The sequence below is a fragment of the Saccostrea echinata genome, unplaced genomic scaffold (genome assembly GCF_033153115.1).
Source record: "Saccostrea echinata isolate AGI-Se365-2 ecotype Australia unplaced genomic scaffold, CSIRO_AGI_Sech_v1 ptg000038l, whole genome shotgun sequence".
Taxonomy (NCBI): domain Eukaryota; kingdom Metazoa; phylum Mollusca; class Bivalvia; order Ostreida; family Ostreidae; genus Saccostrea; species Saccostrea echinata.
Window position 1 is genome coordinate 1,262,923 of NW_026889787.1, and position 18,897 is coordinate 1,281,819.

The window sequence follows — 18,897 nt, forward strand, 5'->3', positions numbered from 1 at the left end:
CAAAATACAGGTACATTTTCTATAGGATTATATAGGAAAATGCTATTTTTTGCCCTTCGGAGCAAATTATACAAATGCTACTATAGACTTTTTGCTCAAATTATATTACATGTAATTGATGAATAAAACTATATTTTACATTTTATCCAAGAAGCACAAAATTCTACCGTCTGGTTTCCAGAGGTAGCATCTCAAAATGCATGATATTTTCCTGTTTTTATGGAGTATTACAAAACATGACAGATACCACAGATTTACATAAAAAAATGATAGAAATGATCGTAATATCCTCAATTTCCTATGTTTAAAATTTCAAGAGCATCTATTTGATACTTTTTTATTTTATGACATAATTAATGACCCGTCTTAAAGAACTTCGGTTTTTCATAACGTCAAAAACTCACTGTACGACGTCTATCTACCCATCATTTGAAAAATCGTTTAAAATATCAGTTATTTAAAAACGTAATTAGATTTTTTAACCTGATATTTCCTAATTTAGTTAATTTTTATAAATAATGTAAAAATAGTTGCTTTAAACTGGTAAATACGCTTGATTTAACCATGCTGCGCGAGGTATTGCGCAATGCAAACCCCAGGCGGCCCCCTTAAACAGTAGTTTCAACGGCCGGAGCCAGCCGTATATCTGAGCAGGGAAAACATTAGGCAAGCCTATTGCCTTATTTTCATCGAAAAATTTCTTCGGTAAATTATGTCTAACACACTATGAAAGTGAAACACGGAAATTATAACTTGTAATAAATATCTGGACATTATTTAATCTTTCTGCGATAGAAGTTCGTAAATGAAAATGGTGTCGTCATGTAGCCTTACTTCAATGTTTATTTTATGCGAATCCGGACTATATGATAAAACAATTATGGGCTATTTCGGTGGTGAATATGGTTTGATATTCATCAGAAAAATAGCAATATTGACCTTGGCTTCGCCTCGGTCAATATTGAAATTTTTTTTTTATGAATATCAAACATATTCACCTTTCAAAAAGTCCATAATTGTATAAAACAATTTACACTTTCAATTGTTCATCCAGCTATTTTATATCTTACCATGCAGAAAAAATATTCCTCTTTCCATTCATTATAATTATTCCTGTTCAGTTTTGAAAGACCCTTTTAGGGTAGTACAAATTCTCTGTAAAATCATGCAGCTCATTAACTCATTTCTCCTAAAACACGCCAGAAAAAAAGAATAAAATCACTCTAATGTCAATAGTCAATTATCTTTGGAACGAAAAATATTAAATATGACATGTATTTATCCTATTCTGTAAAAGATATTGAGACATCGATCCCATATTTTGGACGTTTTCGAGACTATATTTAGAATAGGTTTATGTCATCTACATGCTAGAGTGTGTTATTGAAACAACAACAACAAGAACAAATCTTAATTTTGATTTCTTTATAGTAGAGACCTGGTATTTGGACATATGTATATGCATTTCCAATCCATCAAGGAATCTCCATGCTCTAGTCAAGATCATATTTAGAGGTCTAAGGTCAAACATTATGACGTCATATACCTATTCTTTTGATTTTATTCTTTACTCATTTAATTAATTAATTTATTTAATTATTTATTGCATAGATTTTTGTTAATCTTCACAATACCTGAACTCAGGTTTTAATTTTCCTCATTTTGACAAATTTTAATCTTTGTTCCATTATATCATTCTGTTATTTTTGTCAAATTTCATTTTCTTCTCTTATATCTAAAAGTGTAGCTTTGCAATTCCCATGCTACGTTCTATTTTTACACCATAGCGCATTAAGATGTACTGGTATCAATATATTTTTTTTTCTGAATTATAGTTACAAAATGGTTTCTTTCATACAGCATCACACATATTTGTAATATACAGGTATCAATGGTAATTTTTAAACAATACACATTATAATGTTGAATATATGTTTTAATCCTCTTCTTACAGGAGTCTGACAGGCTATATATAAAATTATGTGGGGGAAATGTGTGGTTGAGTTTCTTTCATGTTACACATAAAGAAAGATTTTATGTCTTAGAAAAATTATCAAACTTTTAAACAATTTGAATTTTAGGAAAAATATGTCTTGTACTACCTTGATAAGAGGAAATGGAATGGTTTAATATCAAATCAAAACGTACGACTAATTTCAGTTTTGTTAGGTTTGCTTGATTCATTTATTATTTTGGATATTTGTTCAAATTGATACGTCATGTAACTCTCGTGGACTAATATGTGATACTGTTTCAGAGAGAGAGAGAGAGAGAGAGAGAGAGAGAGAGAGAGACAGAGAGAGAGAGAGAGAAACGAGGGGATAAAATCTATAACACATATCGACGATACTTTAAGACCAGTTTCGGGAGAATGAAGAATTTCTCATATATCATATCACACTTTATATAAGAATTATTATCCAGTCATCATTAAAGCAGAAAATCGTTCAGTTGTATCCAGGAAAAATTTATAGAATATATTATTGTTTTATTCTGTGTGAATGAAAAATTTACTTCAATAGGAGAGATGGCTTGTAAACAAACTTCATACATGTACTGTTATTCTATACATATCTTTTTTTCCTACTTATTCTAATTGAAAAAAAAAAAATAAACAAAATACATAACCACGTTACAACTTTATTAATAACATCAGCATAACAGAGTATTCTCCCACTCTCAGCCCTCTTCAATCATGTATAAAGTATCCGGTATAACTTTTTTGTGCTATACACTTTGTATGCCTTAAGTTTACAACAAAACAAAATTAGTATACATGTAGTTAAAAGAAAAGTGAACTTGATTATAATTGAATATTAAGAATAATAATGATATCTAACAAATGTCTTAGATACATTTATTATTTTTTGCAACATGATTTGATCCATAAATTTATAAAGTAATCAATTTTGCATCTTTTGTGATAATGTGAATATTTAATCGGGAGCAAAACACGAGCTGCAAATATCACGTTAGAATCTCAGAAAGTATGTATTGTGTTACTTAAGCAATTTAAAAAGGTAAATAAATTCAATGGTACTACATCGGTGATTAGCCAGGATTTTATACAGATCTACAGACGCCAGTTGACCACCAGAAGGTCTTTATTTTGAAAACAAACACCTGAATAATAGATCACTGAGCGGATTTACACCATTCAAAACAAATAAGGTCAACAAAAATCGGTGTGAAGTTGTAACTCTAGTCTTCTGTATACAGTCGAGTTCAATATTTGTGGAAAATATTAAAGCCTCTGTCTGACTTTGATGTGATGGTGATTTGTTGGTTATCATTATATGTCAACAATTAAACTTACTGGTACGCCTGTGCAAGAACAGAGTCAGATATGTCAGATTTGCACATGCGCCTACTGATGCTGTATCCAAAAGACGATTCTCATCATTTGCAAAAGAGGGCATTTAAAAAAATCAAGTCCTTAAATGAAAGAAAATAAGTATATAAAATCCAAAATTTAAAAAAAAAAAAAAAAAAAAAAAAAAAAAAACTAAAAAAAGCAAGTTTTAATTTTCGTATATACACATGTATGTGGAGATACTAAAACACAGGCATACAGACTAGAGATACCTTGTGCAAAAAGATAACGGTACGAGGCAATCTGATTAAAGTCAGATAAAAAATATGATCAAATTTTCATTCTTGCGTATACATGCCTACTTATGTAGGACAAATTAGTACAATTTTTAATTTTAAACAATATTTTATTCATTAGTACAATTTTTAATTTTAAACAATATTTTATTCACAGAAGTGAATAGGATTGGGCAGCAGGCTTAGCCTATTTTAGCCCTCTCCCTACATCAAGGTCAAGGCAAATACATTACTAAAGCAAAAGTAAGAATGTAAAAAATGAAGAAAGCAAAAACAAAAATGAACAAAGTTAAAGAAAACAAAAGGAGCAAAATTGCAAAAGAAAGAAAAAAAATAAGCAAGAGTACAAAGTAGTACCGGTTTGGAAATATTGAAAATATTACAATATATCACATATCTATATGACTGTGTTTATATAAATCGTTTTGTTGCTGCTATAAATGTATGTACAGCTTCAAATATTTGTATATTAATATCAAGTCCATGATTAGAACTACCATTTAACAGTAAATCACATTCAGATATATGGTCACAATTTATAATATTATGTATTGATTGAAAAAGTACATCTCTTGGAATTGTATATTTTGGACATACAAAAAAGTAATGGTAGGCATCTTCAATACTGCCAGCACAATGTTCACACATTGGAGTTTCTGCTGAACATTATCTAAATCTGCCATCAAATTACTAGCATTATTTCTTATCTGACAATGTATCATATTATATTTTCTTATTCATGAAAAACGTCCTGCTTTTTCTACAAAAATAGAATTTTAAAAGGCTCTTGAATGAACATATTCCAGGAGCATTTTTAATATAACCTGGCAAGATATTCCATTGTTTGACTGTAGAGGGAAGAAAACTTTCCATATAAGATGTTGCTATAATATTAGGAATTTGAATTGTACATCATTGGTTCTGAGGTTATAAGAATGACTTGATGGGCAATAAGGTTCAATCAAATCCAGTTCAATTGATAGTTTGGATTTTCTCTTTTCAATGAGTCAATGGGAGACAAGCTGTACATTTTGCTTCCATGAATGTATTAGGAAATGTACGTCCAATTCATTAATCAATGCACAGAGAATCTCCTTCATTATACCAGTGAGAGCAAATGCATTGTACATTTACTAATATTAGGTGTTTATTTCCGTGTACAAATCGTTTGAAACAGCTTAAAAACTATATTTGTTAACTCTCATTGTTTTGGAAACGACCAAGGTTATTTCATTCTAAAAATTGGAATCAATGGATATGAAACTCATGAATATTTTGATAAAGATTTTTTTATTTATAAATAAAACTTTTGACTAGATGCATTTCACACAAAATCAGTGTCAAGAAGATTCATTTCTTTTATTTCTTTTCTCATTCATAAACTTCATCGTTATTGAATGAAGATGGGAATTAGGGTTCAACCTGAAACGAATTAAGCTGCACTTGAAGCGTACATGTACATAAGCATGGATTATTATAAGGAACTGTTGTTCGTCTTTTACTATCTTTTTTATGCTTTTCTTATATCTTTCTTTCTTTTGTTTGATATTTTGGTCAATTGCAGTTTTTATTTAGTACAGCAGTAGAAAATTTAATTTCATTACTATTAAAGCACATGTTTTCTGTTGTACGTCAAAAAAGGCATACTCTAGAAAAAAGGTCAGCAGCGAATTATAAATACCTACCCATTATCACAATTCCATGGTTTGTATACATGTAATTGTAATCGAAAAAAATCATTTTAGTATAATAATAAAGTAAGCTTTTTAATTTAAAATACTTTATTATTATCAACATCAATTTATTTAATGATATTGATTGCAAATTCGTGTCATTAAAAGACAAATTTTGTATATTTTGAGGAGATATTTCTCTGAAAATAGCAGGATAACTGCAAACTATACAGCTAAGTAGTGAATGTTATGCTAGCTGACATAAAAAATTGACCTTGACCATGGAATTTGACCTACATTTGAAAAACTTCGACATTGGCCATAACTTTTGAACAGTTGGTGCTAGGGCTTTCATATTTCACAGGTATATTCTTTAAGATAAGTCCTTTCCTTTCTTTGAGTAACAACATTTTTCATTTCTCGACCTTTGAATTTGATTTGCATTTGAGAAATTTTAACATTCTAAAAAGCTACCATACGGGGACATCCGTGTTTCACAAATACAACTTATTTAACGCGCATTTGCATCGGATCAGCTGTTTAAATGGGTGAACTTATCTCATGCACAAAGCGAGACTACTCTAACACTTACTTAATATACAAGATTTTATTAGTCCAATTTGGGCCCCCGGAGGAGCAAACAAGGTTTACAAACAAAAGAAGGAGGAGGATCCAAATGATGGAACACACCTGATCGTACATATAATGAGAGCAATGCTTAATTGTATAATCATTTATGATATAAATGCATCTACAAGAGATATACTGAATATATATTTTGTACATGATATAAAAAATACTGAAACGCAAAAGAAACGCAACACTCTATATTATTCATATATGTAGGATATAATTTTGTATCTAAAAAGTAAGGATATCTTCAACTTTGTTAATATCGGTAATATAACGGTTGAATGATTTTCATACCATTACCGGAAGTTAAGTTTAAGTCCGCTAACCTGAAAACAAAAATTGCATGTTTAACAAAAATTTTGGCAATACTATGGGGTTTTAAGGATTTGTATATGTTCATCATAAGTGATGCAACAATGTTCCGAAAAATAAATTCTCCTTTCTTTTCCGTAAGCGATGTCAAGGCTTCCTAAAGATGACTTAAGTACGCATTTCCATTGCTCTAGCTGGAAAATCTCAAAATAAAGGTGATAGAGAGTTGCAGATGCAAATATGCACCACTGCAGGCTCTTACGTATCACTAGCATGAATGACAGTCCTTGGACCGGAAGTCCAATTACTACAATGCGCTTGGCTAGAGAAAATTCGACCTCGTCATCTGAAAAACAGGCATTTAAAAATGGCAAAGAATATTTCTTTCGCTCAGATCTCGAGATTGATGACCCTATTGCATCATAGAAATCAAGCTGCATCTGTTGCGCATGGCAGTTTTGCACGCTGTAATTGAATGGCCGGGGTGGGGGTGGGGTTGCGGGGTGTTTTAACATTCATGTGTTTCTTTATAAAGTTAAAAGATAATCGTTTAACATTTTTATCAAATCTCTGATGTTTTTAAATCGAGTTTTACCTTACTATATTCATTTTTAAAAATCATCAGATAAAAAATTATATTATTTGTAGATTACTGCTTGTTGCGTTTCTTTTGCGTTTCAGTATACATAGTCAAGTAACTGTAAAAATACATATATGCATATCAAGGAACAAAATGAGATATATTGCCATTCATACATATTCATCCCCAAATATATTCGAATTCTTCAGTTAAGGTAGGTTATCAAGGAATCTTGCAACTGATCTTAGGATGTCAGGGTCTTCATTAGTCATGAGCCAATGAAATTGATTATCATAAGATAGAGACTGAAAATTTTTACATTTATTATTACAAATATTTATGAGTTCAAATCTTTGTACACTAAAATGAGGACATACAAGGAGAAAATGAATTTCATACTGAATCTTATTGTGATCATAAAGGGAACAAATTCGTTCATCATTAGGTATTTTTTGATATCGTCCAATTTCAAATTTAAGCCTGTGAGCTGATATTCGTAACCTTGTTTTATAATATATATACTATACAGAGGGGACATTCAACTCTGTTTATCCAATAAGCGACTCAATTTTATATTTTGTGCTTTTAAATTAATGAAACATACAATGACTTACAATGTACATATCAATAAAATATTTAACGTACTTAAGCCTACTTTTAAATTAATGATTCTTTATAAAGACATAACTATAATCAATAAAATTTTCTCTTTGTTATTCTGGAATGATCGGTTGCAGCTGTGCAGGAAAAAATTACATAAAACGCGTAAGCATAAGCGTGTATTTTATCTGCAAAAGATGCCACATTAATTCCTTTACTAACAAACATAGAAAATACTTATTGTTTAAATAAACACACAATGAACTGAAATTCATGGGATGATCAGGAATTAGCAAAATAGTTTGACTGGTAATCAGCCACAACTCGGAAAGTTTTGTATATGTCAGTGCTATAATCTATTACACAAAATGTAATTTCTAACAGGGTTCATAAGGTTCATAACTTTGGAAGAAGGACTCTTGCTTATCATACATGTAATTATGCACTTAGTTTGTTTGCTGAATATCCAGAAGCAGACAAGGAGACTTTCAGAAATGCATTTTCACTCTAACAAAAAAAAAAAAAAAAAAAAAGATTCCTAATACCATAACCCTTGTCCAAGGGGCCATGAAATTCACAATTTTGGAACAGACACCCTTGCTCATTATACCTCATTATATCTTTGCACTTAGTTTGTTTGTTAAATATATGGGAGGAGAGAAGATGATTTTTGAATATTTTAAACCTTTTCACTATATGATCCATATAACCCATATGGAGCTGGGGGCCATAAATTTCACAATTAAGGTACACATAGAGGGCTTAATGATCATTACAATCATGTTTAACTACTTGATATTTAGGAGTAAACTAGAAGATTTTTAAAACTTGCATTAATTTTGATCGTTTAGCCCCACTCCTCAGGCCCCAAGGGAGAAGGGACCATGGATTTTACAATTTTTGTTTACGTCACCCAAACATGCAATGTACCAAAATCAGTTAATATTTGTTCGGGAGAAGCTGAAAATGATCAGAAGTTAACGACGAACGGCAAAAGCCGACAGACGAATAGAAATAGAAAGAGTGACTCAGGTTACCATAAAACTAAATGATACGTACAGTATTCTTTTTTTAAAGAAAATTTGATAATTGCTTCTTCTTTTGTAAATGTATTTATGCCCCCGTAATCAAAGTTTCAAGGGTATATAATTTCTGCCCTGTCCGTCCGTCTGTGTAGCTGTCTGTCTGTCTGTCTGTTTGTCTCTTTGTTCATAAAAACTTTAAAGCGACACCGTAACGCCCGATGCAAATCAGGTCATTTGAATTCCCTTTTGCACAAGACATACCCCCCCCCCCACACACACACACACACACGAAATTGCGTTTCTATATCCTCTCCAACTCCGTTTCAAGGGAATTATAAACTGAGGTTTTATAGGTTGTTAACATTGTAATTAGAGTTTGCCAATATACCAAAAGCGGGATAACTCATTTAAGGACAAACGGAACATACTTTATGAAATTGTAATTTATTGATTTCAGGATAATATCAGTTTAAAATCTTAGTAACATCAAATGTTCTTAGACCAAAAATTCAGCGTATTACCAGGGGTTTTTAAAAAGATATCAAATTTTGAAAATCCTTCTGTTTTTCACTGATTTAAAAGAAAAAAATATATGCAAACTGTACAAAAATTACAAAATACATATTGTTTGCTGAAATGTCCTCAAAGTTAATTTAAGAGGAGGTAAACATCAACATAAGAGTTGATAATTTATTGAACTCTAAAGTTACGGAAAATAAGAAAGAGTTCAAAACTACGTTGCCTATGTATTGATTTGAAATTGCTCTGTTATGACTCTGACGTTCATGATAGCTGCACTTCACGGTTTATTGCTTCAGTATTGATTTCAAAACAGCAACCTTAACAAGATGAAACGGGCATTTACAACTTATGCAAATCTATACATTGAAAGGTAAAGGGGCAGGTATTTTTTCATCTTTGTTACTTTATTTTATACACTATGGATGAAGGTTTAAAAACTTCAATGATAGAATATGACCTTAACAAATTCTTTGCAAATGCAGAGTTCGATTTTGACAAGTAATAGCATATTGCTAGTATTTGAAAAATAAAATACTACTTACATGTAGTACTTTCGTTTTTGAAAGAAGAACGTAATTTTCACTAAAAGAAAACATTTTAAGCCAATCTCCTATGTAACGAATTCCTCTTATACAATTTTTCAAAATAGCAGACTTCCTAATATTATGAAAAAAGTTTTTCCTAGTTTAATTTACTTTTTAATTGTAAAATAAACCATAATATACAATTATAGTACATGTAAATAACCATTATTATTTCAATATTAAATGGCATTAACTTACATGTATTTTGTCAACGGTTAAAAAGGTAAATGCTATATAAAAACTTAAAAGAAGGTAATTCAGTCCTGGAGTAACTAAAATGCTTGTTCCTAGTTAAACTAATGCTTATTTAAGAATTTAAATTTTTCATCAAAAGTAATAAATCTTATTACTTATCAAGCTGTAATAATAAGGAAAGAAATAATAGCGCGACCTTCATATCAAATATTGATCTTGGTGTTGTAATGTAGCCTATGCCATGAACCTCAGAATTAAAACATGGTTTTACGTATCAGATATTAAACTCTTGAATCAAGAATCTTGAATTATCCCCCCGCCCCCGAAAAAAAATGAACCCCCTCTTCTTTTCTCTCATTACCCTCTATAATTTGCTTGTACCACGTGCTTTCCCCCATTCAAGAACTATAAAATATCACTTATTTTATCAACTTATGATACATCTGTATAAGAAGAGATTTAAAGCTCGTATACACTAATAAATACTATACAAATATAGCCCTTTCATGAGGTCGATCTATAGATATATCGATTTGACAGAAAAGCATATCGATCGAGCACGAAGTGCGAGGTCGATATGCTTTTCTGTCAAGTGGATATATCTTTGGATCGACCGAATGAAAGGGTTACATTTGTTATATTATTTTTTAGAGAGATTTATAAGACAAAATTTAACAATTTTACAGATCATCAATATATTACAATATTTAGAATTAAAGTTTTTTTTTTTTTTTTTTTTTTTTTTTTTTTTTTTTTTTTTTTTTTTACAAAAATCATATTAGCTATGTTAAGTCAATACCAGTGTTTTATGGAATATTATCTCTATTTTTAGAAACATCAGGTCGATATGCATTAAAGGATCTTTAAATAGTAACACAAGTCTATATGCTGTTATATACTTGATCATGTGATCACGTTTTAGCCAATCAGAGAGCTTGGAATAATAGAGAAAAATAATATATATACATGTATCTAAGGTATTCAGAATTATTGTTATCAACGTTTTACATGTAAATTTTTCACGTCAAATGGCTAGAGCGAGTTGTCTTTGTGAATGTGACAAGTCGTCTCGACGATGAGCAGATAGTCTCGGGTAAGTCCTGAATTGGTTGCATTATCTAAACCATTGGTCCATACAAAAACGCTGGGCCTCTGCGGGGTTAGGAATTATATTGTCATTTTCGTGCGTGGAAGTTTTGAACAAAATTACCTGAAAAATGAATTTCCTCTATTCATGTAAAAAGGACCTAATGTTTCACAGCCCCCGAATTAAAAGTGGCAGAAACGTTTTATTGACGAAAGAAAGGATTAAGTCATGATGTTGACTTAAGAAGCGAGCTGACCTACAGTACGAATAATGAAGAAAGGGAGACATTACTAACCAGGAAGAGTGTTAAAATTGGATATAGGTAGGTTATAACGAGAAATGTATTTGGAACTATTTTGCATTCCAAAGAAAAATCTATACTTATAAATTAATAAATTTTGCAACTAAACTCCGAAACGGCTGTACCAGAGTTCTTACTTACTCCGTTAGGAATACACTAGGTATAAGGTAATGTCCGTAAACTTTAGCCAGATTTCACTCGCATAATTATCGTAATTAAATTAAAAGTCTACTTTCATTTTCGGTAAACAGCCTCGAATTAGCAAAAAAGAGAGTACGGTGGTGGTTCAGGTTGGCGGATCTAAGATACTGGCATTTATTAATGAAACTGACGACAAGCAAGCGTTTAATTATTTCATTAAACGTCATTAATGAATTATTCAATCAAAACGTGATTTGAGTGTTATAAAAGAAATAAGCTGTGATTACTGATTAAAAAACAAAATGTTCAAATCCTTTCCGTTTATGTCCGATCTCATTCTTTATTGAAAGTTCTATAACGTCAAATGACATCGAACCCGATGTTAAAAAGAAAAGTTGTGATAATCAAATTTTACAAATAAATGTCGATTAATGGCTATGGTTATTTGCACAGGGGCCCGCTCCCTGCGTGTAATAATTATTAGTATTACGTATATGATTTTTTTTAATAAATTCAGGTCCCTGTGGTTATTTGTTTAAATAAATAAAGTTAAAGTATGCACGTTATTTTTTCATATTTTACTACAGCTTTTAAAATTGTGTGCTTTTATCAATACATTTCAGTGGTTTTTCTACATACATGTACAATCTTTTGTATTAAATACTTATATATACATGTTAGGCCTCAATACATACTGGGTGAAAACTAAGCTAAATTTTATTTTTAAAAATGTTGCAAATTTAGTGAAATGTGCACATTTGCTTTTTTTATCCTTGATGTAAATGGAAACAGAGTATCCGAAGCATAAAAGACAATAATATAGTACAACAGATATTAAGATAAAGTTTCTAATATGTGAGAAAATGTCAATGAACACCCGTATAACATAGTACAAGAGATATCAAAGAAAGATGTCTCTATCTTATAGCATGATAGGAGCAAACACCATTTTTTAAGTTAAAAAAATAAGGGGATGTATATCTTATAATTATCTATTTCTGTTCCTAAACTAACTACGGGATTTTGAAGTATTTCGTCATACTATAAGTCTGTATAATTAACTGTCAGTAGAAACTGAAAGATACTTTTTGGAATAGTTCTGTTAGCAGTAAAAAACAAGAGGCCCATGGGCCACATCGCTCACCTTAGCACATTTGCTAGGCAAAAGCACAAATCAGTTTAGTATTGAAAAGATTACACTGGGGGGGGGGGGGTGAATTTTAAACTATTTGATCATGCTTCCATTTCAATATAACAAATGGCTTTGTTGTACTTGAAAAGATTTTAAAAAATTTTTCCCCCTATATATTCCTTAGTAAAAATTTGATCCCCAACTGTGGCTCCTCCCTATCCTAGGGGTCATCATTTGAACAAACTTGAATCTTCACTACCTGAGGATGCCTCCATATCAATATGACTAAACATAGCTTTTCTGTTCTTGAGAAGGAAATTTTTTCCTATATGTTCCTATGTAAAACTTTCGATCCACCATTGTGGCCCCACCCTAACCCCGGGGTCATCATTTGAACAAAATTGAATCTACACTACCTGGGGATGCTCCGATATCAAAATAACTAAACATGATTTTCTGTTCTTTAGAAGAAGATATTCTGAATTCCTATATATTCCTATGTAAAATATTTGATCCACCATTGTGGCCCGACCCTATCCCCGGGGATCATCATTTTAACAAACTGGAATCTACACTACCTGAGGATGCTTCCATATCAAAATGACTAATCATGGCTTTGCAGTTCTTGAGAAGAAGATTTGATGCCCCATTGTGGCCCCACCCTACCCCCGGGGGTCATCATTTGAACAAATTTGAATTTACACTACCTGAGGGTGCTTCCACATTAATATGACAAAACATGGCTTTGCTTTTCTTGAGAAGATTTTTAAAGATTTTTCCTATATATTTCTATGTAAAACTTTGATTGTGCCAAATTTCGTTCTGATCTGAATTGTGGTTTTCTAAATATAGAGATAGTTCGCGAACTTTTTGATCACCCCTCGTATATATACTACAGAGGGAACAATCCACTCTGTTAATCCAATAAGCGACTCAATTTTATATTTTGTGCTTTTCAATCAATGAAACATACAATGACTTACAATGTACATATCAATAAAATATTTAACGTACTTAAGCCTACTTTTAAATTAATAATTCTTTATAAAGACATAACTATAATCAATAAAATTTTGGAATTATCGGTTCCAGCTTTGCTGAAAAAAATTACATAAAACGCGTAGGCATAAGCGTGTTTTTTTTTTTCTGCAACAGATGCGACATTAATTCCTATACTAATATACAAAGAAAATACTTATTGTTGAAATAAACACAAAATAAACTGAAATTCATGGGATGATCAGGAATTAGCAAAATAGTTTGACTGGTAAAAAGCCACAACTTGGAAAGTTTTGTATATGCCAGTGCTATCTATAATCTATTACATAAAATGTAATTTCTAACAGGGGCCATAAGGTTCATAACTTTGGAAGAAGGACTCTTGCTTATCATAAGTGTAATTATGCACTTAGTTTGTCTGCTAAATACCCAGAGGAGACTTTAAAAAATGCGTTTTCACTGTAACAAAAAACGGCAGATTCCTAATACCATAACCTTTTCCAAGGGGCCATGAAATTCACAATTTTGGAACAGACACCCTTTCTCAATATTCCTCATTCTATCTTTGCACTTAGTTTGTTTGTTAGATATACAGGAGGAGAGAAGAAGATTTTTGAATATTTTAAACCTTTTCACTATATGATTCATATAGCCCATGTGGAGCTGGGGACCATAAATTTCACAATTAAGGTACATGTAGAGGGCTTAATGATCATTACAATCATGTTTGACTACTTGATATTTAGGAGTAAACTAGAAGATTTTTAAAACTTGCATTAATTTTGATCGTTTAGCCCCACTCCTCAGGCCCTAAGGGAGTAGGAACCATGGATTTCACAATTTATGTTTCCCTCACCCATTCATGCTTTGTACCAAAATCGGGTAATATTTGTTCAGCGGTTCGGGAGAAGCTGAAAATGATCAAATGTTAACGACGAACGACAAAAGCTGACAGACGAATAGAGATAGCAAAAATGACTCAGGTTACCATAAAACTACATGATACGAAAAATATTCCTCAAAAAAAAAAAAAAAAAAAAAAAAAAAAACACTTGATAATTGCTTCTTCTTTTGTAGATGTGTTTATGCCCTCGTGATCGAATATTCAGGGGAATATAGTTTTGTCCCGTTTGTCCGTCTGTATAGCTGTCTGTGTTTTTTTCTGTTTGTCCACAGAAACATTAACCTGTCCACTGTTGACGGGTCACATCCACCGTGTGTTCTCCGTCATAATCGGGCAAACGGAAAAAGAATGAAGGCATGCAAAGTGCGGATGATCCCCCGCTCTGAGAGAAGACATTTTTCAATTCTAAAAGTTCAGGAAAAGTTTTATTTTTCAAAAATTATATTGTCAGTATAAACTTTTTTAAACATTTGTTTCCTATGTTTTGTTTAATAAATTATTGACAAATAATTTATTTTTCAATAATGTTTTTAAGGTATGTGAAAAAGAAAAAAAAAAGTTTCACGCATGATTCGAACTCTCTCCAAATCTCACGGTTAGGCTTAAGACTGAACGCGTTAACCACTACGCTACGAAGTCTGTTTGTCTTGTTTGATATCAGTGTGATTTAAATAAACGAGTTTGTTGAAGCGTAATTTTTTTTTTCCAGAAATGTTCAATTTTCATATAGAATGGGTTCAGACTCCATTTTTTTTAAACATGAAATATATTTTACATTTACTTTTCCGTCATAAAAACGTAAATGAAGAATGGAGACTTGGCCCATTCATATTCAAAATCTTTTTTTATGGCTCTAATAAACCCATTTTCCACTGAATATGATTTACTGTCAACTTTATAAACAAAGTATCAATAAAAAAAAAGTCATTCAATGAAATAACTGAATCAGATGTGTTGAAGCGGACATTAAGGAAAATATTATTTTAGAAAATATAACTTTTCCATGAACTTTGAAAATTGAGAAATATATTGTCCCAGAGCGGGGTATTGTCCTCGCCTTGTACGCCCCCTTTCTTTATAGGCAATTCAGTATGAAAATAATGATCTAACAATTGATATGAAAAATTCAGTCAACATTCGACTTAACGGTAGATTGAGCTTGTACTTGCTACATGTAACAAGGTCATTGTATTTGCAAAATGTCGAATTTAAACGGTATTGTTGTGTCACGACAGCCTTCGTGTTCTGTTCAGTCAGACACAACAAGATTTTTTTTCCATTTAAAAGTTTTTTATCTATGAATAAAATCAGTATGAACAATATTTACAACATATTTATGCAGTTATAATTTACACTAAGTATATCTAAAAGTCTCTATCAATCCTCGTCATTCTGATGTTCTCTCACAACCACGTCCAGACACGCCCCGTTTCACGACGGACTCCCGACGGTAGCTCCCATTGGTCTCCGGTCTGTTGAACGTCAATGCTAACACACACATGACTAGATATTATCATTATTATATCAGGAACCTTTAAATTAAATAACACTTTTAAGTCACAGGTTTCGTAAACCTTAAATAAAGCTAGTCACCATTGACTATCATTGCACTAATGGCACACCATACAAACAGTAAATATAACCAAGCACTGTTATATAGGTAGACGGCGTTAAGAATACACAATTTCTTAACACAAGTGCGTACATAACTTAGTACATGCCAAAAACCAGAACATTACACGTATGAGTAACTCTACTCAGCAAAACTTGTATACATAACCAGTAAAAATCATTACATAACCTTTTTTTTTTTTTTTTTTTTTTTTTTTTTTACAAAGTTAACAAATCTTAATGCAATATCGAAATACTAAATCATAAGAAAATTTAACTTACCATTCATGGAGAATTGGTTACCGTTGTAAAAATTACCTACCTACACATCTTGGATTGTACGTCAAGCATGTAAATAGTATGAAAACGTGGACCACGGGTGCGTGGTCAGCAATGCAGCGATTTAAATACTCCTAATACAACAGACCGTAACTGACCAATGCCTGCAATTTCTAAAGGTTTAATCTTCATAACACTGCTTTCTCGCCCCTTTTTAAATGCAGAATTTTACCTTTTCAAATCTGAACATGGTTATATTGTAGCTTTAAGTCTTCAAGCATAGTCTGTATAGATACTTATTAAAAAAATTTGGGAAGGAGACTTTCAATATATACATTATATCGATTAAATAAAATCGTATGCTTCACTGTAAAACCCCGGTTTCGCCATTACAGCTATGTAGGCCATTGTTTAAATTTGAATGAGAAGGCGGAGCGTCTATCAAGCGTGCGATTAATATGATTACATTAGCGTGTGTTCGAGGTGTATTAAATTTTATGATAAACTGACACCTAAAAACTCTCTTTTTTCGTGATATAGACCGACAAAATATAATCATACATTTTTAATTTGGCAGGCTTAACTTTGATTATTTTCTGCTTAACTTACGAGTTGTATTTGAAATGATTTACTAAAAATTTGTTAAATTATTTTTATATTAAATACACAATGGAATTTGTAAACAGAACGTATAACGAAGGAGACTATATTTTTCATACTTTAAAGTAACATTTTTTTAAGAGATATATAATTAATTCATTTAAGAAATAAACAACAATGTTAAAAAGTTCTCTGGGAAATGAACTTGGTTGGTCACGTGATCAAATCCTGTGAAGCCCGAAGGGCTTCTCAGAAGATTTGATCACGTACCAACCAAGTTCATTTCCCAGTGAACTTTTTAACATTGTTGTTTATTACTTTTATTTACATTTGAGACGAATATTCTGAATAGGACTGCATTTATTACACGAACGGCCCGCCGTATTGCTATGTTGTGACGCGCAATGACCTAGAAGTTGTTTGGTCTTGAGAGTTCGCCTCGCTCCAACATTTGAATACTTACATTGATGTTTAGCAGTCCAGTTCAGGAAATATCTGTTCATAATGAAAAAACAATGATCGCTACTGGGAATTATCTTACTATTATTGTACGAGTTCTTTATATATAAAGTCAAAAGCGGTGCTATCGTCTTCAGTTTACATACCTTCAAAGGAATTTCGGGTTAAAGAGGTAAGCGTGATTTTAGGCTAATTAGAAACATTCTTCACACCGAAGAAAGATCTAACGATCATTTGTTGAACGAAAAAAAAAATATATGTGTCAATAATTTTATCTTTTTCATCGCTTTGACGGTTCAGAAGTTCCGAAACCAGTGTCACTGTGACAGAAATATGTAGACAAGATATCGTCTCGCTGTGTGATTCGGTCACGCCATGACCTCTGACCCCCTAATAAGTTCATACAGAATTGAACATATTTTCTCTTCTATAGGTTCATCGAAGAAAAATATTTGCAAATGTAAATAATTAAGCTTATTACATAATGAGAATTTATTTCATACACATATAGATATAATTATAATTTTGCAAAATTTGAGTGTTACAACAAATGCCCATACAGTACCAACCAGACCCAACCTGACACAAAGCAGTCCCAGAGCAGTCCCGGGGACTGCTTTCTGGGACTGCTAAAGCAGTCCAACAGCGGTCCCAGAGCAGTCCCACTGCGGTCCCAGCGGTCCCAGAAAGCAATCCCAGCAGTCCCAGTGGGCGGGGTTAATTAATTTAATGGGCGGAGCTTACTCAGAAATGAGATTACCAATAAACAATGTTACTATAAAAGGCAGTGGAAGTTATTGAATCATTTCTTTCTGAGCAGTAACAACAAATATTTACAATTCTTATGTGAGAGTCATTTCTGAACTGTTAAGAAAATCACAGTATGTGTATAGAAATAAATAATAAATATTAAATGTTCACACCTACTAATAATATGATTATTTAAACACAGTTATGTGTTATATTAATTTTTCACCAATATAAATCAATTTCTTTATTTTTCTGTGATTGATATTGGTTTCCATATTTACTTATTTATATAGGAAATTAAACTTGAATTATTTTTTTTCTATCAGAACTAGCTTAAAATAGATCTAATAATTACATTTATAGAGCAAGGCCGATTCCCATACTATACTCTGAATGCATTTTTCTTACTGGAAAGTACTGGGGCTTTTGAAAAATTCTTTGTTAATTTTTGCCGAGTATTATATTTCAGTCATGATTATTTTCAATGACTTGCCAATTTGATTATCGCTAGATTCTCAATGTAACAGAAAACAATAACACTCAGTTTTAAGTGTTTTATTATATAAACGTTGTACATCTGTAAATCACGCGAATGGAACCCTCAGATTATGTTTAAAATTAATTAATCCCGAAATAAATTTATACACATTTATTGAAACAAAGATTTTTTGCAGTACATTGATTGAAAATAGTGTCATTGTTGACCAGCATGTTCAGTGATGTGTAACACTGACACCATTCATTGACTTTCTGTTAATCATGCCCAAAGGCGATTGAAACCTCAGGTGTTGACACCACACAATTCCCGATATTTTCAAATGTTTATTTTTTAAATAAATTTACCTTTTATTAACTTGTTTATAAGTTAAAAACTAATTCATAAATAAATCCTCCAATAATT